The 25,098-nt window shown below is 50.4% G+C and overlaps 1 protein-coding gene across 4 annotated transcripts in view; it reads left to right on the forward strand.

Annotated features, from left to right (window-relative positions):
• The window catches only part of ELFN1 (extracellular leucine rich repeat and fibronectin type III domain containing 1), a 184,481-nt gene that overhangs the window by 121,663 nt on the left and 37,720 nt on the right, over positions 1-25,098 (forward strand). For 3 of the 4 annotated variants that reach the window (XM_075010823.1, XM_075010824.1, XM_075010825.1), the window contains exon 3: positions 22,067-22,098. The gene's annotated coding sequence lies outside the window, so the exon portion shown is untranslated. Of the gene's footprint in view, positions 1-22,066; positions 22,099-24,614; positions 24,648-25,098 lie in introns of those variants that run through there. The other variant, XR_012647756.1, reaches the window with a different exon arrangement.

Below are 25,098 nucleotides of genomic sequence, written 5' to 3' on the forward strand. Positions count from 1 at the left end.
AATGGTTTGATGGGCATGCGGAGTCCATTAATAGTATGTGGGAGTGACTGGGGGTCCACTAATGGGTTGGGGGGGCAATAGGTGGTCCACACTAGTGAAAAGGTTGGGAACCACTGCTCTGTTTCAAACTTGGCATGATCATCTCCCCATCAGAAACATGCCAGAATGCAAGCCTTCCCCTCACCTCATAACTCCAGAGCAGGTTTTCAGACAGGACGTTGCTGAGCCCTGTCTGAAACATGGGGTAGCATTGGGAGGGCCCAGGGGGAAATGGGTATGAAGCAAGCACTGCCATGGTAAGGAGATCATAGGGTAACAGGCCACTCCAGCTACTTCAGGCCAATAGCCGGCATGTCCGGTGGAAAGGACGAAGAACAATGCCTCATCCACAGACACACTGAAGTGCATGAAGAGGTCTTTTACTAGGACCTGCTTTGTTAGAATACATTTGCACCATTGCTTCCACACCACACCGCGCCTCGCGACAGTACAGGCGACAGAACCATCTACCAATAGCTGCGCAACACCCAAAATGGCAGCTTGCCTGTGCAAGTGTTGTTCCTTTATCTCCGTGTGACCTCTCTGAGGGGCTCTGAAGTAACCCAGCCTCTCCCTTCTTAGCTTGCCCCTTTCTCCTCATCTGCATTTCTCTACCTTGCTCTTGTCCTTTTTTCTATGACCCTGGCTCCATTCATATCACTAATACTAACATACCCTTCCTGTCACCTCCCTTTCTCATTCCTTTTCCTGCCCTCCTCCCCCTGCCATCAGGCTACTCCTTCTTCACTTCTGGGTGTGGGTGTTTCTCTCTGACATGGTTTCACTTCACTCTTGGCTGCCTGGCTCAGTAAATGTAAATTCTGCGGCTCCATCCCTACCCTCCAGCGAGCGGCTCGGCTGTACATCTGACAGGGAAAGTGGGTCAGTGAGTACGCAGGGAGGCAGCCCAGGGAATAGGAACAGGAAGCTGACGTGAGAGATGGTGACTGGCACATTGTGGAGGGAGCAGAGGGGAGGGAAAGCAGAAGGGGGGTGAAAGGAGGTGTGTTCTGAACGGGACCATTTCAAAGGGTTTTATAAATGGTCCTGCTGATGATTTATTGAAATCCTGGCACTCAGCACCTCTTAGCAACAATGGCGAGAACAGATCGGACCCTAAGCATAACATCAGCCCTAGGTACAAAGCACAAAGACGCTTGAAAATTGGGGCTGAGTCATGTTTATGCACTTGGGTGTCATGGGGAAAGCCCTACAGTTGCCTTCACATCCGCAAAACCTGCCAGCGAGGGCAACGCCTGTTGCTAACGCTCAGGCTCCTGGTCTCACGTGGCAAGGTGGCTGTCCGCAGGGTCCAGCCATGTGGATGTCTCCATACACCTTGTCCCACTGTTGGAAAAGGGTCATGTCCACACTGCTGTGGCTGGTCTCCTTTGTCCTACAGGACATGGGGGCAGAAGACTGTTGCTGAATTGAATAGAACCTCTTCTTTTACCTCCAGGGCTGCTTCCTTTGTAATTGGGAAGAGAGATTTACCAGGCATAAGGGCAGGGTGACCAGTAAGAGATGGCTCTGCTCCTTCTCTTTGGAGTCCCTTCAGAGGGTTCTCTTCTGAAGCTGAGCGACAGGCTTGGCAGATATGCCGTAACAGCAGAGAAGCGTTACCTGCTGGGGCATTGGTGGCTGTGGTTTTGGAGCCAGTTCTTGCTCTTTGGATGTTCTGGGTGGGCAGGTAGGGGATTGAGCATTTCTATGACATGGCTATAGAACACCAGGTTCTGCTCTCAGTTACACCGGTTTAAATCCAGAGTCATTCCAGATTTACACTGGGTGTAATTGAGCTCCAGATTCTGTCCAGGTACTTGAATTCATTGAGTTGTGAATGTCTGATTTTGACCCAAGTGGAATTCTAGGGTTTGTTCGGGCAGATCTCCCATGCTGTGAGACTGTGGAAAGCTAGCTGAGAACCTGGGCCTGAATCCTGCTCCTCGTTCCCAGGCCCAGCTGCCAAATCATGCTCCTAATATTACTTTTTCATTTAGACAATTGCTGCACTATCCTCTGGGGAGCTAGGTAGCTGCGAACGAGAGGGCATAATTGCAACAAGAAGGGGAAGGTGGCTGATGCAGATGGGCAAGGAAGCAGTCTACCTGACCGTGAATGAGAGCAGACCTTTCTGAGTGACAGGCAGGGCAGCTAATTCAGTACACAGTGTTAATGTTCACATGTGCTCTGTGCTATTCAAAGTCTTGAGAGCCCAGCCAGCTTTATTTTTAGTGGATCTAGAATTGTAATGCTTGGGCACCGGTGTCAGCCTCCAGTCCCTAATGGAAGATGAATTAACAGTGCAAGCTAAAGATTTTGGAAGTAGTAATTCCTATCTGGCTGATAGCCAGCATCTGCATGGTGGGACAATTGAACTTTCTTCCACCCTGATTGGTGCTCCTGCTCTCTAGCGCTATTAAGAGCAATTTAGGACAAGGTGGCCTTGATAACTCCTTTCTAATGGCAAGGATTTACAGCAAAAGAAAAACAAATTACAGTTTGTAGATGCTACAAGGGCTACTCAGCAGATGTAGCAGAAGGAACTTCTGTTGGCACCAGACACAGATCTGAAATGCTTATGTGTCAATAGGAGCCCTGTGAGTGTTTCCCCTGGGAGTCCAATATGTGGGGACTCAAGTGACTGGTGATTTGGGGTATGCTATTGTTTGGATGCCCAACACACACCCCTTTGAAAACTGGTCTCGTAAGTTGGAAGCATCCCTCCATCCCCAATGAAATGAGGCATGTAAAATTACTAATCACTTTTGAAAATGTTGGGCCAGGATTAGAGTACAAGAAAAGTTGTAGTAGATTAGCTCGTTGACCTATCAATGGACAGTACCCCAAACATTATGGGACAGTAACCCATAATGTCATTGAGCAAGGAGCTATTCCTTCCTGACAACTAGCCCACTCCCTGAAGCATGTGGATTGATTTCCCCTGTCATTAGTGACAGTAGCAGTTATCAATGGCATTCATAAAATTATCTGGCTTTAATTAAAAAGGCCTGCCATGCCGTTTGCCCTCAGTGCCTTTCTGCAGAAGTGAAATCAGCCAGTTGGCCCTGTGCTGTGTAAATAAGCATTTTCTCTTGAAATGTACTGTCTGCCAGTTTCTTGGGGTGGCAACTTGTTCTTCCATGGTGGGTTAGGCTACAATTGTTTAGAAATGCAATGATCCCTTCAGTGTCTTCCCAGTGCCCTCGTACTCCTGGACACACTGAGTGATCACTCCAACCCCTATCTCCTTCAATAGGGCCTTGGTTTTGGGGCCCACATGCCTTAACATTGTCTCTTTAGTCTTTGGATATGGCAACCAAGGGACTTCGAAAAAAATGGGACCAGTGCAGCCAGCTCCATGACAGGATCTGTGCATAAAGCTCTGTGTCTTGTAGAGCTGCCATGTGTTGATTTGTAGACCAAGTGTCTAGCTCCTGATGTTGAATTCTACTCTACGCTGGGCAGTCCTCTGTGTTGTTAGAAACACTGCCTCCACTTTTTGGCTCGTTCATGCAAACCAGGGTTTGTAAACTGCACTGAGGAATAAGCTAAGTTGTCAGGTAGCTGAACGGGAATAATGTTGGATCTCGGTTTTCCAGTTCTGGCCACAATGCGCAGATAGGGCTAGCACTGAGGTTATCCACAATCTGAGACAATTTATTTGCCGCACACCTTGTTCAATAAGGGAAGAAGGTCAGAAGAGGACCCCACGTGCCTCCAACTACCAACCTGCTAAGGATGAGATTTTGATTCAGCTGCCATTTACCCAGAATGTTCCCACCACTGAGAGCCTGGAAGAAGTCAACAGAATGGACCAACTTTCATACATGAGTTGTCCCACCAGCTCAATAGCAAATGCCTCGATCCAGGAAGACTAGAACTTCCTTGTGGAGCAGAGAATGAGTGATCCAGTCCCTTCCCCCTGCAGGCATGTTTGAGCTAAATCAGGTCCTTTCTGTCTGGATCCTTGATTCCACAGCTCTAGTTCTTCAGACCATGTGTACGTCATAGCCCAGGAATAAATTGTAGCTGACAGCAGTGCTGCAGAATTTCCCATGCATGTACCCAATGCACCTGAAGCTGTTCCCAGATGTCTCTCCTTATTAATACCCCTCCTTAACAATTGTCTGAGGACCAGCCTCCATCTCCGGCATTACGAATGGTCCCTTCTGCTTTGATTTATGGATATTAATCCATGCCAGCAGGCAAGTGACATGCCAGGTCTATACAATATATTCATGATTAAATTGGCATTGTTTCTTTCCTTCCCCTCCACCAAAGTTCCTCTTCTGTTATTGCTCCGTAACAGCTGCCAGCATGGAATAGTCAGCACTCAGTGCCAGGTGAGACCTTACTAGCATGAATTTCCCCCAGCAATGCCATGCTAGCAGTGCCCAACCAGCGCCAGGCACAAAGCCAAAGCTGCAGCTCCGCTCAGTCCAAGGAACCCAGTGCTCGCAATGGTGTAGACACAGGCATGGATGGGGTGCAGCACCACATCATGAAAACCTGCTTTTGATGAAGGCGTAAAGCATGAGTGTCCTGGCAGCCGTTCCTGAACAGCACCCAGGGAGGAATCCAGCCACTGCTTCCACAGTAATTCAGATTCTGGCTCCAAATTAGCTTTGTCTAACACTGGTCACCTGTGACTCATGCACTAGAACGCCTAGAATCAGAATTCGATGAAACATCACCAGCTCCAGCACCCAATCTGCTTGAACCATCTACTTGGCAACAGAGATCAGGCCACATTTGTGGAGCCCCCTTTGGCTTTAGGCTGCTGTGTTGGGCCTGGAGGATGGCCTAGTGGCCCGGGCACTGACCCTGCCTGTGGCTGACCCAGAAACAATTCCCTGCTCTTCTCTAGCCTTCCCGAGAGACACTTAGCCCTTTGTGCCCGACTCCCCCATGGGTACAATGGGAACATGAGCTTACCCTTGCCCAGAGGGGTGCTGTAAGAAGAAATACATTAAAGCATACAGAGTGCTTTGAGATCGTCTGTTGATGAGTGATATGCAGGAAATGATTAGTTTATTAAGGACATGACAGATGAGATGGAGCAGCCAGACGGCAGGCTTCAGGCTCCTTGGAAGAGAGCCGTGCAATGTCCTGGCAATGAAGGAAATTAGAAGCAATGCCTTGGGGCCCTGTAATTTATCAGCCTCACTCAGAAGTTTAAAAATTTTACTTATTTTTTTCCATTTTTGACACTTGAGTTATGTGAAGAATCAATCTGCCTGGTGCCCGCCTGGCAGATCCCAGCACTGCCTGCGGAGCCCCAAGACAAAGGCCTGTCGATTCCCGGAGGGCAGTGAAGCCCGGGGCGCTTGCTCATCTCATCTCCCTTTCAGACAATGCTGGGATGGGTGAAACCAAGGCCAGGGTGGTGGAGAAATTCTGCAGGGGGTGGGGAACCAAAGGGGATGATGCCTGGCCCAGGAGTTCCTTTGCTCTATTGGGCAGGCTGGCTCTGCCGTGCACCCTCCACGTTTGCTGTCGGTGCTGCTTCCTGACATGGAGCCAAGTTGCTGTTTGTTTTCTGGGTATTTCAACAAACCTGGCATGACAAATATGGCCACAAGAGTGACTGCCACTCTTCTAGAGACTGGCCCTCCTTTACTCTGCTCCTCTGCAAAGAGAAGCTAAAATGCCTGAAGCCAACTTTTGCACTCCCTGTGGCCTGAGCTGTGCAAGAAAAAGGAACTTGACTTTTATTCTTGCCTGCCTGGCATCTGAGGCTGCTCTGGCAAGCAGATACTGGCCATAGCGCAGAGCACCCTAGCTACACACTGACCGCTATTCCCATATGCCAGGAGCGGAGTAGGGCCCTTACACTGGTTCTACCCCAACCACAGCAGCCCTGTGCAGAGTGGTATTCACAGAGAGCCATTTCTGCCCACTTTTAGCCCCCTTTACAATACCACATGGCGTCAAAGTGTAGAATCCAGGCCCTATGCACCAAGCCAGCTGTAAGCTCTTCCTGGGGCAAACTGGGTTCCCCTTTATCTGTGGCCTCTGCCTGCCAAGGTTGGTGCCATGGCACAATGGCAGGGGAGGGAGCACGGAAGGCTGCGGAGCTCAGCCATCTCGGTCTGATCACTCACTCCTGCAGGTGGAAGAGATGGGGGTAGGAGGCTTGGAGACTGCTTGCCCATATCTCCTTGTGGGTTGTCATTTAGGCTGTGGGAACAATGCAGGGGTGGATGGGATTGTCCCGAAATTACATGAAAAGTCCAGTGTAGCTTTGCTCCTGGCCAACAACCCCCAAAATGTCCCTGGTGAGTGTGAACCCAGCCTGGCTACAGATCCTCATGCCATCTGGGCATGTCTAGAAAAGGGGAAACGTCAGTTTTAGCAAGGACATTTTTGACTAGCCTGACTCTAGCCAGGGCTTTGCATTACGCATACCCAGGCCAGGCAGGTCGTGTTTAGGTGTGTCTAGCATGCTCAGTGCTAGGCACCTGTCTGGGGTGCGTTTAGGTCGTGGAGCACATTGCAAACTCCATGCCCACAGGATCACAGGTCCCTGCCCCATGGCCTTGTCCCACCCAGGATGCCTGCAGTCAGTCAAGTTACCAGCTCTCCGCTGGCGCAAAGTGCGTGTGCCTGTTCCAGTCAGCATCCTGTGCTGCTCTCCTTGTGATTTACCTTCTCTCTGCAGCACCAGTCATTCTTTCACAATGCTCTCCTGTGTCCTCCTTGTCATTTCCTCTCTAAACACCCTTAGCCTTCAATCCTTCCGCATACAGAAATCTTTCCAGGCCTCTAACCATTTGCACTGCCTATGTCTGGATGGCTCTGTATCTGCTGTGCCTTGTATATATAGCTATTCATGACATTTATGGCCAGAAAGGCCCATTAGCTCCTGTAGTCTGGCTTCCTGTATAACACAGGTCAGAGAATGTCATCCAGTTACATCTATAGCAAGGCCAAGACACCGTCTAGATTTTCGTTTAAAGCTATATAATCGTGATGAAGCAATGCCCTCTGAACTGTGCCTTTCAAAGGCTAGATGTCTGCTGTCAGAAGGGACAGCTGCCATTTTGTGTGCATGTTACACAGGAACCACACACACACACACACACACACACACACGCACGCACACTGCACTTTCTCTCACATAAACTTTACTTTTGTTCTTTCTTGATTTGCTTCCTTCTTCTCCCTTCATCCAAAGGGCAAAAAATGATTCGTAGGGCATTGTATGGCACTTTCCTGGGTCACTCCAACAGTTTGCCCTGCCCCTTTCCTCTGAGAGCATTCCCAGCCCTACCACAGTTTAGCTCCCTGCCACCCCAACACACACACATTGTTCATGAATGCAAGCCAGAAGCTGCATAGCTGCTCTTGGGGGTCACAGTAGAGGGAGCAAAAAGAGTGCAGCTAAAAGCAGAGGGGTTCCCCCCCCCTCCCTTCCCAGCTTGAGTAAGGAAGGCCCCCGCATTAATCCCCTCCTCCCTTGGCTGGAGCAGTGAGTGCTACCCTTCCTACGTTCATCCACTTTAACCACTAGCCCCCACCATTTTCCTGGTTCCTCCACCTACATGTGTCAGTCTCACACAGCGCCCCATTATGAAAGTGCCTAGAAGCAGCATGCTGCTGGCAGCTTGTGGAGGCCAGGAACAGTCTGAAAAATAGTTGGGTTTCTCTAGGTACAAGTGACGCTCACTCAGCAACAGTACGGCTGCTTTTGTTCACCAGGCTTTTAGCAGTGATTATTACTGTTTTTCAACCTAAAACCAGAAGTCCTATTTATATTGTGCAGCATATGGTTTGAGCCCCCCCCCACCCTTTCATTTTTCCTTGCTGCAACCAACCGTTTAACGTCTGCGCTGAATTCTACGATCGACAATCTGGGGACGCAGAGGCAAGAACCTGCCAACCTGCTCCACCTCCACAGAACCCAGCAGCCCAAAGTGTTTAACCCGTCAGCTTCCAGCATGACTGCCCCAGGGTTCTGACCCAGGTGGGCCGCGCTTTGAGCTGGTCAGAGAGGAAGTCTTTGGCCGAGTCACAGTGAATCAGTGGGTAAGTGTGGCTCATTCATGAGTGCAGGGATGAGCAAACTTTTTATCGGGCCCCACTTTTCATCCCAGCAATTAGCAGCCCCCACCCACCCCACCTGTCTTATATAATCCACACTCCAGAAGTGAACGGCGGTCTACTGGAAGTGAGGCACTCATGGTCCCTTAGCGATGGTGGCCACAGAGCGGGGGAGGAGGGAGGCAGTGGAAGCTGCAGGGGAGGGAGGCAGCAGAGACGGCGGGGAGGTGGGGAAGCTGATCACGCTGCATTCCCCCTTATGAAATGTCATGCCCCTACAAAGGTGCATGCCCCCCCCCACATGCACACTTTGCACCCCTCTGGTCTAGGGCATAGGCAGAAAAAGCCAAGGGGTGAGTTCCAGCACTTGCCAGAGTATGAATCATCACAAAGCAGCAGCGTATATGGGGAGCATGCCAGCCCCAAGGTGTGGGTAGGCATGGTCTGGGGGGCATAGATGCAACACACCTGGTAATGTCTTGCGGGGTGGGGGGGTCTCTTACTTGTTGCATTCCTTCATTTTTTTCCTCACTTGCCTCCGGTCTGCTCATTTCTCGGGAGGTTTGTTCTTGCACGGGGTAAGAAAAGCTCTGCTGACTGAAATGCACAGGCTGCACGGGATTGGGTTACGCTGCATCAAGGCACCCAGAGCATCAGCAACACTAAACCAGCACATTCCAGACCACCCAAATAGGCTGTTCCGTGCCACCCTACCGGCACGTTCCATTCCAGTACTCAGAGCGCGCTGCGACAAGGCACCAGAAGACTCCGTGCCACAGCAGGACACCAAACGCGTCCACTCTAGCCAGCAAGTCCATTCCTTGCCAACCAGAGTTCTGCCCTGCTGTGTTCTGGCACTGGAATGTGCTTTGTGCCCAGCACGTTCAGCCCTGTGCTTGCAGGCTGTTGGTGAGCAGGATGGGAATCAACCATTCATCTCTTGCTGGCACTACAGAACTTCATTACTGGGTTGGCAGCCACCCCAGCTGGGTGCTGTAGCGTGCAGAGGTGCACAGAAATGACGAACGGTAATATGGAACATTCTGGTGCACTGAACAGCTGCCATCTGAGGAGAGTTTAATGAGACTGGGCCTTTTCAGCTGGGAAAAGAGATAACGAATGGGGGATATGATAAAGGGCTATAAAGTCATGACTGGTGTGGAAAAAGTGAATCAGGAGTTATTTACTCTTCCATACACCATGAGAACTAGGGGTCACCAGATGACATTAATGGGTAGCAGGTGGGAAAGAAACAAAAGGACTGCTTCCCACAACTCCCCGTCGACTCCCGGCCAGGGGATGCAATGAAGTCCAAGACTAGAAAAGGATTCAAAAAGAGACAGACAAATACATGGGAGCTGGGTCCATCAATGGCTAATAGCCAGGCTGGGTAGGAATGTGTCCCAACCATTGTCAGAAGTTAGAAATGAGTGACGGGGGATGGGACTGTTCTGTTCATTCCTTCTGGGGCACTTGGCTTTGGCCACTGTCTGAAGACAGACTACTGGGCTAGCTGGACCTTTGGTGTGACCCAGTATGGCCATTCCAATGTTGGCATGGAGCTCACTGAGGCAATGGCAGTGAACACTTTGCTCTGTTATCCTAGCATCACCGGGCACATTAAGACGGGCTGCCCCATGTGCTGGCCTGGGCAATAGCCTGGAACACTGTGTTATGAGCATGGACCATGGCACAGCAGCACAGAACTCGTACTGTTGGCAAGAAATGGACTCGTTTGCTGGAATGAGCACATTTGGTGTCCTGCTGGGGCACGGAGTGTTCTGGCACCTGGTCCCCGCACACTCTAGACACTGGAAGGGAACGTGCTGATAGGGTGGCACAAAATAGCCTGTCATGGTGGCCTGGAATGCACTGGTTTGCTAGTGGTGATGCTCTGGGTGTATTGACACGGTGTAAAACCATCACATGCAGCCATGCAGTCAAAATGGGCATGAATCAACTGGCAGTGGAGTGGGGGGAATAATTTGCCCAACAGGTGAAATAAGCTCCCATTTACCTGCAAACGTTCCTGTACCAGCCACAACCCACAGTATATCCACCCAGCACTCGCTGGGAACTTTACTGCTGTGAGCACGGCTGTGGCGGTATCTCCCATGCTGCATGTGCCTTTTGTTACAGTAGTTATTGTATCTTATCTCAAAACGTTTCTCGCTCTCCCTCCCCCCCGCTCCACTCCCTGTATTTAGTCATTTTCTTAATTAAATATAGATTATGGCACTGGGAATAAGGGATTATTATTTATTCATAAATGACTTCAATTTGAAAGGGTCCGCAGAGCCGGGCTTATCTTCAGTCTGCCTCCACACTCGTGAGCCTCTGTGGTGTATTGAGGCCTGCGTACACTCCCTACTCGCCTCACCCATGGCTATCTACAGCCACAAGAGAGATCTACCCCATGCTGCTCCTTTCCTACGGAGTGTCATCAGCTCACCCTCTTTTCCTTCCTCCCCCCTCAAAGCAATGTCTTTGCCGTGCCTCTTCCTGCAGAGCCTGTGAGTTTTCCTCTCTGCCTCAGGCAGATCTGACTCCCCTTCCCCAGGTGGAAGACCAGAAACCTATTAGCTGTTCGCTCAGCAGCAGATGCTTTTGCAAAGTTTTTGAGGCAGTGCTTCCCAGCACCTGGGTAATTGTTCCCTGAACCTGAGCTCACCCTGGGGAAGTTGTTGTCAAGCTGTCAGGAGAAGGAGGAAAGAAGGGGAAAGCGTGGGGAGCAACCATATGTCTGTAATTATCCCCTGAAGCCTGCTGCCTGCTCCAGGCTAGTATGTTCCCTAAACAGGCCTGAGCAGAGGATCTCTACATCAGAGTGTGGCTGGGGCAGGAGCTGTGCTTCAGGCATCTTTCTCTGCTACAGGCTTTATAAATAATGGAGCTTTCTGAAACCCAGGTTGTGGTGTGAGAGTGGTAAGCAAGACTTAAAGCCCCCTCCTGACCTCCCCACTCCATGGAGGCCACAAGCCTTGCTGCCCTAGATGTCCAAGTCATGGCAGATTGCAGTCAGGGGACCTTCTTGCCCACCCAAAACAGATGTGAGGTGCGTCTTGGGAGTTGTTGGCCATGCTCTGTTTCAGGAATAGCTATGGAGATGCCCACTGTGACATTACTCCCCATAGTCTTTATGGAAATATGCTGATGAGTAGGACTACAATATGACTCCCATATCTTTATGCAGAAAGCTTGATATCATTTTAAAAGTTATTTGCTGCTGAATGAATACCTTCTATTTATGTTCATGTATCATTCCTGTATTTGAAGTTAGAAATATGAAGTATAAACCTGTTTACTAATCTAGACATGCTCAGGGAGGGGCATTAGTAGCATTCAAGAAGTTTAATGGCCCAGTACTTGGGACAATGATCTCTTAATAGTCTTGCTTTTCCTATAAGTCTGGACTAAGGTTGATTCTGCCAAGCATGTGGCCAGCTCACCTGCTGCTGGAACCCATTTTAGACCCATGGGAAGTGTGAAAAAGCTTAAACTGAATACAAAGGATTCCTACCTTGGGGAAAATCTATATTAGGTGGGGAGCTAGACACCAGGACAACCTGTTTCCATCTAGGATGTCTGCTGTAACCACCTGGAACTGAACATTTAAGAAGGATCAGGCCCAACCTAGGAAGTTTGTGAGAAAAGATTAGAACTGCTGTTAGGGTAAGAAATTATGTGTAACAAGTTTCTTTGAGTGTTAGGCTTACATGGCATGTTTTCTTTTATTTTACTTAGTAACTTACTTTGATCTGTCTGCTATTACTTGCAACCACTTAAATTGCTGGTGGGCAACCTGCAGATCAAGGGCTAAATGGTGTCCATTGGGGTTTTATGTGCGGCCCATGAGACATTTTATTTTCTGTTGCCCATGCGCAGGGTTGCCAGATTCTGCTGGTTTTCATCCACATTGATTTTTTTTTCCTACTGGTTTTACAAAATCAACACACACACAAAGCAAGGGCACATGAAGTGAGGTGTGTACTGATTGCACACAACTTTGTGAGAGCTGTGCACACCCTCTGCATCCAGCTGAAGTGCTGCCCGAGACAATCAGCACACCCCATAAATTCCAGGTATGCAAGGCAGTTAGCAAAACTACCCTATCTCTGGAGACCATCTTGGTAACAACAATCCTGCAGCCCACAGAGTTGACGGAGGGGCACTTGTGCAGCCCACTCACTAGCCTAGGTTGCCCCTCACTGACTTATATCCTACTTTTTGTACTTAAATAAAATCTTTTTGTTTATTAATAAACTCAGTGTAAATAATTGTTACCAGGGTTGGGGAGGACAGCTCCACCTATCGCTCTTTCATTGATAGAGGAGCAGACAACTTATGAGTTTTCACTCTATAAAACTTTATGCAGAGTAAGACAGATTTGTCTGGGGGTCTGGTCTCATTGGGGCTGTGTGCTGGAGTGCTGTGAGCCTTTCCAGAGCTGACCTGTTCTGTGTCTGTGTGGCTCTGCTGTGGGCTGTGACCCCCCCCACCCCTCCAAATCAGTACCATCACTGGGGGAGTCCAGAGGGTCTGGCTCAGCAGTATAAGGTAGCAGGGCACCCCAGAGACCAAGTAGACAGAGCTCCATAATAATTCAGCACCTCAAGTGACAGTCTCATGGGGATGTCTGTAACTGAACTGTCACATCCACCATTGCGTTGGGCCACAGACGAGCCTGAGTTGGTGCACATACCCGAGACCAAAGAGCAATGGAGTCAACTGCATAACATTCATGTGGCCTGCAGGAGCACTGTACCACTGGGCCAATGGAAAGGGGCTACCAGGAACTTCTCTAGGCAAAGGACCCGACTAGTGCAATGGGCAGCGAGGGTGGGAATTGTTCCTTTGACTAGATACATGAAGGAAGGGTGCATGGGACACAGATGGGGGCAGGCACAAGCTGAGGGCTGGGAGTGTCAGCAGAGTTCATACCAGGCCAGATTTCAGGGACAGGACTACCTGAAATTAGTGGGAAGAAGTTAATACATGCAGCCTTGGATTCCCTCCATCTGACTTGCAGATCTTGGTCACCATGGGTTTGCAGAGCAGCTGTTGTTGAGGGGTGGGAGGCTTTAATCTACTAAAAACCAAGTCACCTGGGCCTGCCAGTGCACCAGAGTATTTAACTACCCTTCAGCACCACTGGGACCCACCAACATTTGCCTGGTGCTCACCAAGCTCTCTCTCCATCTGATGTTGTTCTTCACAGTAGGTTGGCTAGTGTGGCGCAGCCGTAATGGAAGCCCATCTCTGTGGTGCTCACCTGCCAGGCAGACTGTCCAGTATCTTTGCACTTCCCACTAGGTAAGAGCTGCTGTAAATGCTGGATCAACAGCTTTGGGGACAAACGTCATCTCAACAGATACAACTTGAACCAGTGATGGTGAAGATTCCTGCCCATGGGCTAAACCAGCCCTGGCTCAGAGGAACCACCACGAATGCTTCCAGCTGTCTTATTTCCAGTCTGACTCAGGGTGTGTCTGCGTCGTTACAGGGAGGTGAGGTTGCTGCACAGGTTGATGCGCCTGAGCAAACTTCGGCAGCAATGGTGAGAGCGCGGCTTAGCCCCGCCCAGGACCAGGTACACATGAACGGCTAGTCTGTGCCAACGTGGCTTCCCTGGTATCTTTGCTCACATCTCCCCACTGCTGTGCAGACAGACCCTTGTTTTCACTGACCTCTCCACTTGGCCTGGCACTGAAGGGCCCTGGGAGGTTATGATGGGTTTTGTGATGTGGAATATTCTGGTTCACGGGTCTCAGGCTGAGACCAGCTATTTGTTTAGTGCTAGCTACTGAACACCTGCTGGCTGGTCATGACCAGCCCAGCTCGGATTCATGCTGGTGCCTTACAGGAGAAAAGCTTCCTGTCCCACTGCCAAGGTCCTGACCCGCCCTGTCCACCTGAGATTCTGGCCTTGCTCGGCTCCCAGAGGTCCCTGTGATTGCTGGCAACTGCAGCCTTCCAGCTGCTGCTTCGTTCCACTGTGTCCTGTTGATTTCAGCTCTGTCATGCACAGAGCTCCTGCAAAGCTGGCTTGGGGTCTGGGAAGACAGTAGGGGATGAGTGTAATGCTACCCCAGACACAATGCACGCAGGCAGCCAGCGTTGTCCAGAAGGATGTGACTCATGGAAAAGGAGGAGCGCACGCCCTTGCTACACAACAGCGACCACCCCACGCACCTGAACACCCCATGCCTCTGCCTCCAGAAACCTGTCTGAGTCTATTGTTATAACCCTGGGTACCAGGTGCAGGCAGGGGCCATTTCACTTGGCAAAACTGCAAATTTAGGGACTTACCCTGCAAGGTGCTGAGTGCCCCCCAGCCCCATATCAGTCGCTGAGAGTTGAAGGTGTGCAGATCCTTACAAAGCTCAGAGAAAACTGTAGGATCAGGCTCCTCTGGTGTGCTTGTGGCAAGAAGCTTCCTATGGCCTCACCAGGCCCCTGGTCCCAAATCCTCCTTCAGTGGTCTGGGCAAGCCCAGAGAATCAGCAGCTGTGGAAAGGGTAAACAAAGACAGTCGGTTGCTGATGGCCCTCCTGGGACGCCACCCAAACATGGAGTGACTCTCATGAGGCTATGCCAGGGAGCTAAAGTGTAAAGCAGTGAAGGTCCAGGGGCCCCGCTCCAGGAGGCAGCAATGCTCCAGCAGCAGACGGGACCCGGGACAGCTTGACACAGTTGTTTTCAAAACTGCACAATGCATCGACCACCACCGCAGTTTCGTGCACACATGGTGAAGCAGAGGATTTGTACACCCACCCTCACATGCCCACCTAAGTGCGGCATTCCTGTGCGCGCACACGCCCCCCACACCCCGCACAGCCATGCAGCAATCTATTTCTATGCCCACACTCAGCCTGGAGCCCCCACCCCCCCCACACACACAATGAAACAATGTGTGTCCTCACCCACACTCAAGCATACTGCCATGCACTGCACACATGACCATGCAATGCATCCCTGCACAAAAAGTCACCTAGTCCTACATAGACCCTCCGGTACCACACACTTACAGCTGCCCACTGAAGTGATGCAGTCCTACAAATACACTTGCACGTGCTGCTCACTTGCAGACACACCACGAACTAGTGTATCTACCCATGCCCATCATATGCCTGCCACAGTGATGCATTTTCACACACACACACACACACACACACACACGGGAGTCTTTCTCTCTGAAGTCATGTGCCCCTTCAACAATCTGTTCCTGCCAGTCCACAGGCATCATGCAAACGGCCTTCCCTACCATCCACCTCCCCTCTGTTTGGGAGACCCCCCCGCTCTCCACCACGCCACCCTCCTCACTGCCCCTCTCCTGGCTGCTTGGTATTTAGTCAATGTTTGTGACTAACCAAGTACTCGCACACTCCGCCAGCTCAATCCCTTTCAATAGTCTTTCAGCTATAATTAATGCTTGCTGTATAATTAGATTGATTTTTTCTTAATGTATTTGGAGCGCTGAGGGGAACTCGCAGACTGAGTGCGTGCGGTGGGGGGGGCGAGGGGGAATGCGTCTGCGATTGCCAAGTGGGGGAGGGATGGGGGTGCAGTGAGGGGGCATGTGTGGTGGGATAAGAGAGCGTGCCGCTACTCCCTGGCCAGCGGGGCAAGGCGGGCTCTTTGGGAGCCTGGGTGAGGCTAGGTGGTGGGGCCACCAGCAGTGTTCCCTGTAAGCTGAGTGCTCAGGCAGGTGCCCAGGAGAGATTCAGGGGCTGCCCAGCTGATTAGCACCCCTAATGGGCAGCATGAGTCTCTGTTGGCAGTGTACATCTGCACTTGCCTCCCTGCACACAACAAAATTTATTCCACCCATGGATGCAGAAAATGAGAGGGACCTCTGGTCACTGGTACCCAGCCACACTGTTTGTCCTGGCAACTACCATGACGCGCTGCCATTTGCTGCCAGAAGGGAGCAGTGGGGCTTGCTTGATGAACTACCTCAGGGGTCAGCCCATAGGCAGCAGAACTTGGATGAGATCTTGGGCTCCAGCTGTAGCAGAGGAACAGAGACTGGCTGGTAGGTTTCTCTGACCAGGGGATGGAGAGACAGTGCCACTCTGCCCCATGAAGGCACGGCACTGCCTGGAAACATTCCCCTCCTGCTGTCATGTCTGTCTGCCTGCTTGCTACACTGTTGGTTTGGTGCCCCTGGCCTTTCCGAATGCCTGCAGCCTGCCTGCACTCTCTGGGGATGCCCCAAGCAGCACACCCGGCATGGGTGGGATGGGTCATTAATAGAGCCAGCCATACGGTTCTTGCTACAGCGGATAGTAAGGTGCTGACCTCATGTCAGGCAGCGAACAGGCGGGACTGCAGTATCAAGCTACAGCGACAACACAAACGGTTTGCAGGGTTCTGCTGTAGGCTCGGGCAGCCACGCAATGCCTGCACAGCTATATGCAAGGTGACTCCAGAGTACAGCAACAAACCTCGCAGCTCGCAGATGGCTCACCCTGTGTCTGGGCTAGGCAGAGCATTATTCACTCCCTGTACCTCTTGCTCATTCATGCCACTGGCAATGCCATATGCAAATGTGTTAGTGGTCCTCCGCGGCTGAAAGTGGTGTCATTCTGATCCTGTGTAAATGTCATGGGACACCAGAAGGGTAGGAGGCGAGGCCTTTAGACAGCGCGGCTGAGAGGAGCCCTGGCTGAAGCTGACAGGCCACAGGCAGCTTTCTTCAGAAGGGTTGGGGGAGGTTTCCACCACCTTGCAGGTTGCTGACTTGGACTGAGAGTGAAAGTCAAGGGCTTTGGAGCAGCTGCTTCCCTGTCTGCAAACACTAACCTGGGCTCTGCAGAGTGGGGACACACTCGTTAGTGTTTCTTCATGTGGCCCAGCTAATGGGTGCTCACAGCAGCCTCTTCTCATTGACTAGTGACGTGGGGGAACGAATGGGCGCACCAGCTGGTGTCAGCGCCCATGGTGAGCATTAGGGCTCTACTACAAGTAATAGTAACTAGCTACGTCTGGTTGTCCTTGGAGCAGGTGCTTGAGGACTGGCATTCTGGGAGATGAAAGCTCAAGGTTCTGGCTCTTTGCCATCCAGGGCTGTCTGTGATTTAGCTAATAATGGAGTCAGCTGTCCACACCAAATGGGTTTGTTGCGCTTTATTTCCAGCCATACAAGCTGTGGTGGTGGTTCCTGGGGCCCATTCACATATCTGTGCAGCTAACTCTGGTGGCGGTACCTCTTTGCACTGGGCCAGGGGTTCCATAGAGACCTTGAGCAAATGCTAGAGTGGTGACTGAGTTACAGAGGGTTGTCATGGAGATTTTGTGCAAATGACAGAAAGGGAGTTGTATCCATGGTACCAGTGATCCCAGCAAACTCTGGGGGGGATGCCAAAGTGGTAATTCTGCTACTGGATGGTCTCACGAAGGGTTTGTCTAAAGGAGAAGATGGCACCGCTCTGGCCTTGCTACAGGGCAGTGTCTTAAAAATGATGGGCCAGACATTGTTCTTAGGGGTCCTAGGGTGATTGCACCTGCCTATGCCCCACGATCAGGCTCTCAATAGTTATCTAAATTTGCTTTCCTTAGGAAGAAGCATGACAAAGCAGTCTCTTAAGCGCCCCCAGGTCCTTCCGCGCTAGAGCCGCTGCCTCTCTCATATCCTTTTCTTTTTCTTTTTGAAGCTGTATTTTGTTTTCTGTTGCCTGTTAATTAAATGCCCTTTGAGCAGAAGAAGTTCAGAGGAGCCCACAAAGCAAGCTCCGGGCTGACCAAACAGAGAGCGCTGTGACAAGTGACTATGAAAAGCAACCTTGTCATGCACAGGTGTTATGAAGCAGCCACAGATGTTAGACATTTTTCCATTTAAAAAAAAAAAAACCTAAATTAAAAAAAATAATGAGACAAGCGGCGCATTCTGCGAAGACAAAGGAGCAATCCGTCACTAGCGACGCACTGGGCGCGCTCTCTCTTCTGGGCATAGGAACGCTCAGCTGGTCAAACAATGCAATTGGCCAAACATCTGCAGGGACTTTGTATTACAATGTTGTTCGGAACATTTGCTTGGTGGTCCTGGCAGTGGGCCTTTTGCCCGTGGATGTGCAGATGACGGGTGGTTTGCTCATACAGACGTACTTTTTGGGCCTGATTCTCCTCCCTTTTACTCTCGGATGCACGTAGCCGCTAGCAGTTGGGTACAGCCCCGTACATAGTTTGTGAGCCCTCTTGTTGCAATCACTGCATTTGCATTTTGAATATACTCAGGTCCACCGGAGTAGAGGGAAAGGAGACAACTGCCCCAAAGCCTGGTGATTCAAAAGGCCCTGGGGCTGCCAGCTGCCACCACTGCTACCAGGTAGCTCTGAGAGCTGTCTGGGGTGGAGTGAGGGAGGGCAAGGCATGCTCCAGGGCAGCACGGAGGGCTGGCTGCCCAAACCCTGCCCCTTCTGCCTGAGGCTCCATCCCTTCTGGAAGCATGGAGCCAGCCTCGCCACCAGGGGTCCAGCAGGTCCCTCGCCCCCCTGCGTATATGTAGAGGGTGAAGTTATTTGCCCCCCACCATGTTCCTGCTAACTTTTTCAGCTGTGTGTGGAATAAATTTTGTTATGTGCACTGAAGCATGTGCCAATGTGCACTACCAGTAGAAACACATGCTTCCAAACCTGACCAGCTGTGAGCATTCTGCTAATCAGCTGAGCGGCATTTAAAGCTCTCCCACCAAAGCACACAGCATACAGGGAACATTGCCCCCTCCCAAGACCCAGTATTTGTGTTGTTCCTGCTATCTTAGGTACTTTTATACCCACTGTCACCATAGTAACCGAGCACCTTGCAACAGTCCTGCGAGACAGGGAAATACTATTATCCCCCTTTTAGGGATGGTGAAGTGAAGCACAGAGAGGCTAAGTGACTTGGCCAGTGTCACCCAAGATGTCACAGCAGGAAAGGACCCAGGGTCTCCCACAGGCCAGGCTAGTGCTGCAACCACTGGGCAAGCCTTCCTGCCTTCCAGAAAAATTGTGTTATACAACGAAGAGACAACAGCATAAATTGTGAGTGGCTCCAGTAGAATTACACCCCTGTAAATCAGAGAGAGACTTTCCTTATTCTGTGGCTTCAGGGACACATGGGTTGACATCTCAGCCTGGACTGGCTCCTTCTACCCTGCATGACAGTGTAACTCGCCAGAACAACGACATTCATCTGAAGGAAATCAGTGCTGGTCCTTTCCCTATTTAAACCACTTTTACAAGGTCGCCAACATGCTCATCCCGCACCACTGAGTGGTAGCCTTTCATAGATGCTCTCAGTTGTGTGTGGCACACACTTGTGCCAACAGCCTTGCCAAGCCCTGAGCAAAGCTGTGGGGAGCCTGCTCTGTGCCCTGGGAAGGGGCGTGGCCTCAGATGGAAGGGGCGGGGCTGTGGCAGCCACCTCTCTGCTTTGCCTGGAGCATGGTGCGCACATACACATATATCCTCCATCCTTCGGCCCTGACTGGAGCTAGCCATGTGATGTAAAAGGCCTGGGCTTCCGGCCATCATGACTACCACAGTAGTGGCAGCAGCAGCAGCTGGGGGCACTGAGCCCTTTTGTATCACCAGGTCCTGGGACAGTTGCCCCCTTTGCCCTTCTGTTGGCGCACCTGGTGGCACTTAAGCCACGCCCTCTCCCACTCAAAAGCAAAGGCGGCCCCCTATCATGTGTCATTGAAAACTGCACTGGAGAAAACTCTCATGAACATTCTGGAGGGGAAATTCTTGCATTCACAGGGGACGAGCCAGATGGTCTAACAGGTTTTTCCCAACCCTAATGTCTCTGTTTCTGTGCACATATGCGCTCAGAGTTGCTTGTCGCCACGACACTGCCGCACTGCTGTTTGCACTGGCCTTACCTTGCCCCTGGGCTGTCTCTGCAATGTTTCCCCCCCCCCGACATTGCCCCCATTGTTAGCAGTTATAAATAAAACAACATCTAATTACTCCTCTCTGTTTCTCCCCCTCATACAATATATCATTTTTTAATTTAAAAAATGCCTGGTGGAAGCATAACAGGCTATTAAATGTTTGGATCTGTAATTAACATCAAACCCCTGACTTAAAATCTTTATGGATGGAGTGAGCTCCATTAGCTGTTACATGACTAATACCTCGGTGCTGCTCAGCGCTCCACCAGGTTTAATAGCAGCTCCTTTCTGTTCACAATGTTCTAGCTCCAGGAAGGGCCACCCCTCTTCTGCACCACTTTCCCCGGAGCCAAGCTCAGGATCTGCACCGCCTCCCCAACTAAAGCAACATGTACAAAAGAGAAAACTGGACCAAGCGTACACAGTGCTGCCCGGGGGGTCGGGGGGGGAAGAATGAGACATACATTGTAGATGAGAGTCACGTCACTTAATGCACGATTGGAAAGCACCCGGATGAGGCAGAAGTAGCAGAACCTCTGCAGAACAGTCTCTCCCCCGATAAAGTGCTGCATGTAAATAAAATAACAGCTTTTCACAGTGGGAAGAAGAGCCAGGAACCACTCTTATCTTTCACAAGGATCAGAATAACGAAGGAGAGGTGTGGAAATAGGCCAGGCCATGGGGCAAGGTGAGCAAGGCGGTTGTCTTGGGCCCCACACTTTCAAGGCCCTGCACTCCAATTGACTCTATCACCCACCACCCGCTGGCTGGGCCCATTGTCAGTGTGCAACATTGGGCCCCACCCACCGGCTAAGCCCCACTGGGTCATCTCTGCATAGAGGAGAGTCAGCTGGTAGAGCCTTCTTTAAAACAAGGAGGAAGGCAATGAAACTCGCTTGGAAGGTCATGGCAGGGTTGCAGCACGGAAGCCTCCCCCCTGCCCAAATAACAGCCAGATGGAAAACAATTTGTCTTCTGATTTTTGCTGGTGCCAAACAAGGAGGAGAAGGCCTGCTACAGGTGAGAAGGGGCAGGCTGAGATTTAAAACAGAGTTGTAAGAGTTGAGGGGTGATTGTTCACATGGTTCAAGAACAAGTTTCAAGACAGTAAAACCAGTCACAGCTGCTCTTGGGCAAATTTCTGTGAGTGTCAGAGGCTCTGACTCCCGACAAGCCTCTCATCACAAGACAAAGCAAGCAGTCCTGAAGCACCTTAACAACTAACAATATTATTTATTAGGTGATGAGCTTTCATGGGCCAGACCCACTTCATATCTCTCTGGGCATCTGACTGGGGGGACCCTGCCTATAATCACTCTCAAGCTGATGAATAACAAGCAGTCCTGTGGCACCTTAGAGACTAACAAATGTATTAGTTAATGAGCTTTCATGGGTAAAACCCACTTTCTCGGATGGGAAGCTCATGACCTAATAACTTCGTTAGTCTCCAAGGTGCCCTAGGACTGTTCATTGTTTGTAAAGATGCAGACTAACACAGCTATCCAACTGAGACTCACACGGATGACTGTCCTGATTTTCAGAGGGCAGATGCTCCACCCTGAGGGTTTGACTCCCAGCTGCACTATTAAACTTTACTTAGGACACAAAAGGCACCATCTCCCCTGTCTCCCCTTGACCTTCTTTGTAAAACCTCTCTGTGGTCTGTCCCAGGAAACTTCCCTCTCTAATGTCAATGAGAAATTGTTTCATTCAGCTTTTCCCAGGTGTTCTCCCAGGTGCTGCTGGCATGCCTGCTAGGGCAGCTACTCTGGCTTCATTCTGAATACACGACTCTGATATTTCCTCTTTCTTTTCTACACCACTTTAAAGATAAGGGGGTGGCTGAGCTTTCTGACAGCCTCAGCATTCACAATAAATCCTTTCCATTTCATGTCTAGTGCTTTCTGGAGGCATTTACATTGGAAGGCAATTAGCGATCTGTCTGTACCGTTGGTGGATTTCCAGCACACTCCTCTGTAGGTTGAGGTGGAAATAACATTTGAGTTGAAGATTCATCATTTGGTCTTTAATGGACAAAAAATCTTGTTTAAGCAAGCGAATGCAGATGGCACCTTTTCATTTTGTGATGTTCTTTCTTTCTAGACATCCCCGTTGGCTGGCTTGTTTCTGCCAAGGTATGTGAATTGACTCACCTCTCATATTCCTCTACCTGCTAACAAAAAGCTAGAGCTGGGATTCATAGAATCATAGAACGCTCGAACTGGAAGGGACTTTGAGAGGTCATCCAGTCCAGTCCCCTACCTCACAGCAGGACAAAGCACCACCTCGATCATCCCTGACAGATGTTGCTCTAATCTGCTCTTAAATATCTCCAGTGATTGAGATTCCACAGCCTCCCTGGGCGATTTGTTCCAGTGCTCAACCATCCTGGCAGTCAGGAAGTTTTTCCTAATGTCCTCCCTAAACCTCCCTTGCTTAATTTAAGCCCGTTGCTTCTTGTCCTATGATCAGAGATCAAGAAGATCAGGTTTTCTCCCTCTTTCTTGCGACGTCCTTTTAGGCACTTGAAAACTGCCATCATGTCCCCTCTCAATCTTTTATTTTCCAAACTTAACAAACCCCAGGCAGCCCGGTGTTGCTGGAGCTCTTGTTAGATTTGTTTTTTTTTCATAACTGACTCCCGTGCAGGACTGCACAGGGCACCTCCCTCAGTCACACCACAAGGATCCCTGTAGCAACTGCCGCACTTGCTTACCTGGCGGTTTAGTACGGGGGGGGGTCTCACTTGCATGGGGTCTGCTGTTGGCCAGTGCACTTGGAGTAAGTGAAACTAGGAAGGAGCCAGTGATCTGGGACCAGCCAGCTGGCTGCAGCTCCACTGCAAGGGCTCTGTTGGCTAGAGGCCATCCAAAGGCCTCTGTCTTATTGTGAAACTCAGATGAAAGTTATCTGCAGAGTGAGGGGGTGTCTAGCGGGAGTCCTGGTGATGCTCTTTTAGGTCTCCTCTCCCCGACCCCCCACTTCCTCTGACATTAACCTGGCACTAGAAGAAAGAAACAAATTCTCCTGTTAAAAGAGGGGGAATGCAGCCTTCATGGCCCACACTGTCCCACACAGCTTCATCTACATTGGCAGGGACTTCATGTAGGCCCTGAGCACAGATCACGCCTGCTGACGGGGAGGCAAAAGGGGCAGTTGCCCTAGAACACTGTGTTTCCAAGGGGCCTGGAGCTCCGGCCGCTGATACTTTGCCCCTTCTGCCTAGACTCCACCTCTTCACCCTTGCATCTGCTTCAGGGGGTGCAAAGCAGGAACCTCCTCCTACCTTGCCCTTGGGCCCATGGTGTCTGTCGGCCCCACTGGCACAGGCCATGCCATGGGGGAGCCTTTCTGCAAATTTTGTTGCATTGGAGAATGACAGGTACTCCACGGCAGAGCTAACACAAACAGCAAAGCCGGAGGTAGCAATGCCCAGAAGCTAAGAAACTCTGCATACACCACCATGGCTTTGAGCCAATGCAGTAGGCAACCTGTGTACCAAGGGCTAAGATAAACAGTCCAAGTTCTGAACTGCCTCTGTTCTGGTGCGGGGCGGACCCCTTCTGTCCTGGAGCATCCTACAGGGATGAAAGGATGATATTTTAATAAGCTGAGTTTTAGTAACCCTCCCAGTGAGTCTGATGCTGAGCAATGAAGCTGAACATTAATCACAGGCAGGGTTTATTTTGGGGTGTTTTGATCATTTTTTCCCAACATAGATTTATTGAACTTTAAGTCAAGAGAGTAGGAAGTGCAAAAGAGAAAAAGCTGGGCAGGCGCTGGGAACCCCACTGCTCCTCTCTGCATCAGTCTCTCTGGTCCTTTCTCCATTCATCTCAAAACACCCCCAGCCCCCCCGGCCATTGGGCTCAGCTGCTGCCCTGACAGAATGCAAGGCCAGCGGTCAGTCTGACTTCAGCGTCTCACTTTTAATCCATGCCCAGCAGTGGTGTAAACACACTGTGGCACAGGTTCAGTCAAGCGTGTTCTGCTGAGTTAGCTGCGTTTGGAACCTGGCCTCTCCAAAAAGACTGCAGCTCTCAGAAACTCAGGCCAAGGTTTTATGGGTAAATATAAAATGAATTAGGAGGCAGGTTTTAAAATAAAGGAATGCTTTGGAACCCAGGAGCCATATTAATGCATCCTGAGACTAAAGAATTTCTTAATACCCACTAATGTAACTATGCACCATCAGCAACATAGCACCCGTATCCTGCCAAATGCTGGCACAGCCAAACCAAGGCCTGGTCAGTGGCACAATGGCCAAAGCCAGGCATGATAAGTATTGAAACAGCCCATTCCCATAGTCTGCCCACAGACAATATCCATTAGGGCTAACCAAACATTTTCCAGGGGAACAGTGGATCTGGTGCACCCTCCTGTTTAGCTGACAGGCAATGGCATACATTGCATACATTTCTATGCAAGCAGGATGATCACTGGCTATTTCTACAGTGCTTACGTTCAATAGGCTCCATCCAGCACAAACAGAAGCCAAAACCTAAAGCAGCTTACATCTGAGCCATGATGCGACAAACAGGATGGAAGGTAGAAGAGCAGCAGGATGGGGCAGACACTTGAGCTCGGAGCGTGCTCATTAGGAGCCTTCAATTAAAAGGACTATTCATTAGTATTATATTCTCACTTCTAGTGGGCAATAGCCCAGCAAGTACTTTGAATGAACACACAAATGCAGAGTGACCACTGGGGGCAGCTGTGGCAAGAACACAGAGAGCGCACGGAGACGAGACAACGCTCCTGACCCTGCTTCCTTCTGGATGGCAAATGGATGGTTCAGCCCTCAAGTCCACAAGCTACTATGTCCTACCTACACCCCCCCACTGGGGTAATTCTCAAAGAGAGAGTCATAGGATTGGGAGAGAGAGTGGCCTCCAGTTCACCTTTGATCCTCCCATCTCTGAAACAAACAAAGCAGGGGAAAGTCCCTGGGCTGAAAAGAGACATAGCCTGCGAAATTTAGTACGGCACATGGTAAGGAAAACTTTAAAGTTCACTTAGCTTGTTAAATTAGGTATTAGCTTGCACATTCTTCATTGTTCTTTGTAACCAGCCTTGACTTTTATGCATCGATGCTTGTAGTCACTTGAAATCTATTTTTCTGTGGTTGAAAAACA

This window comes from Carettochelys insculpta, chromosome 16 (genome assembly GCF_033958435.1).
Source record: "Carettochelys insculpta isolate YL-2023 chromosome 16, ASM3395843v1, whole genome shotgun sequence".
NCBI lineage: Eukaryota > Metazoa > Chordata > Testudines > Carettochelyidae > Carettochelys > Carettochelys insculpta.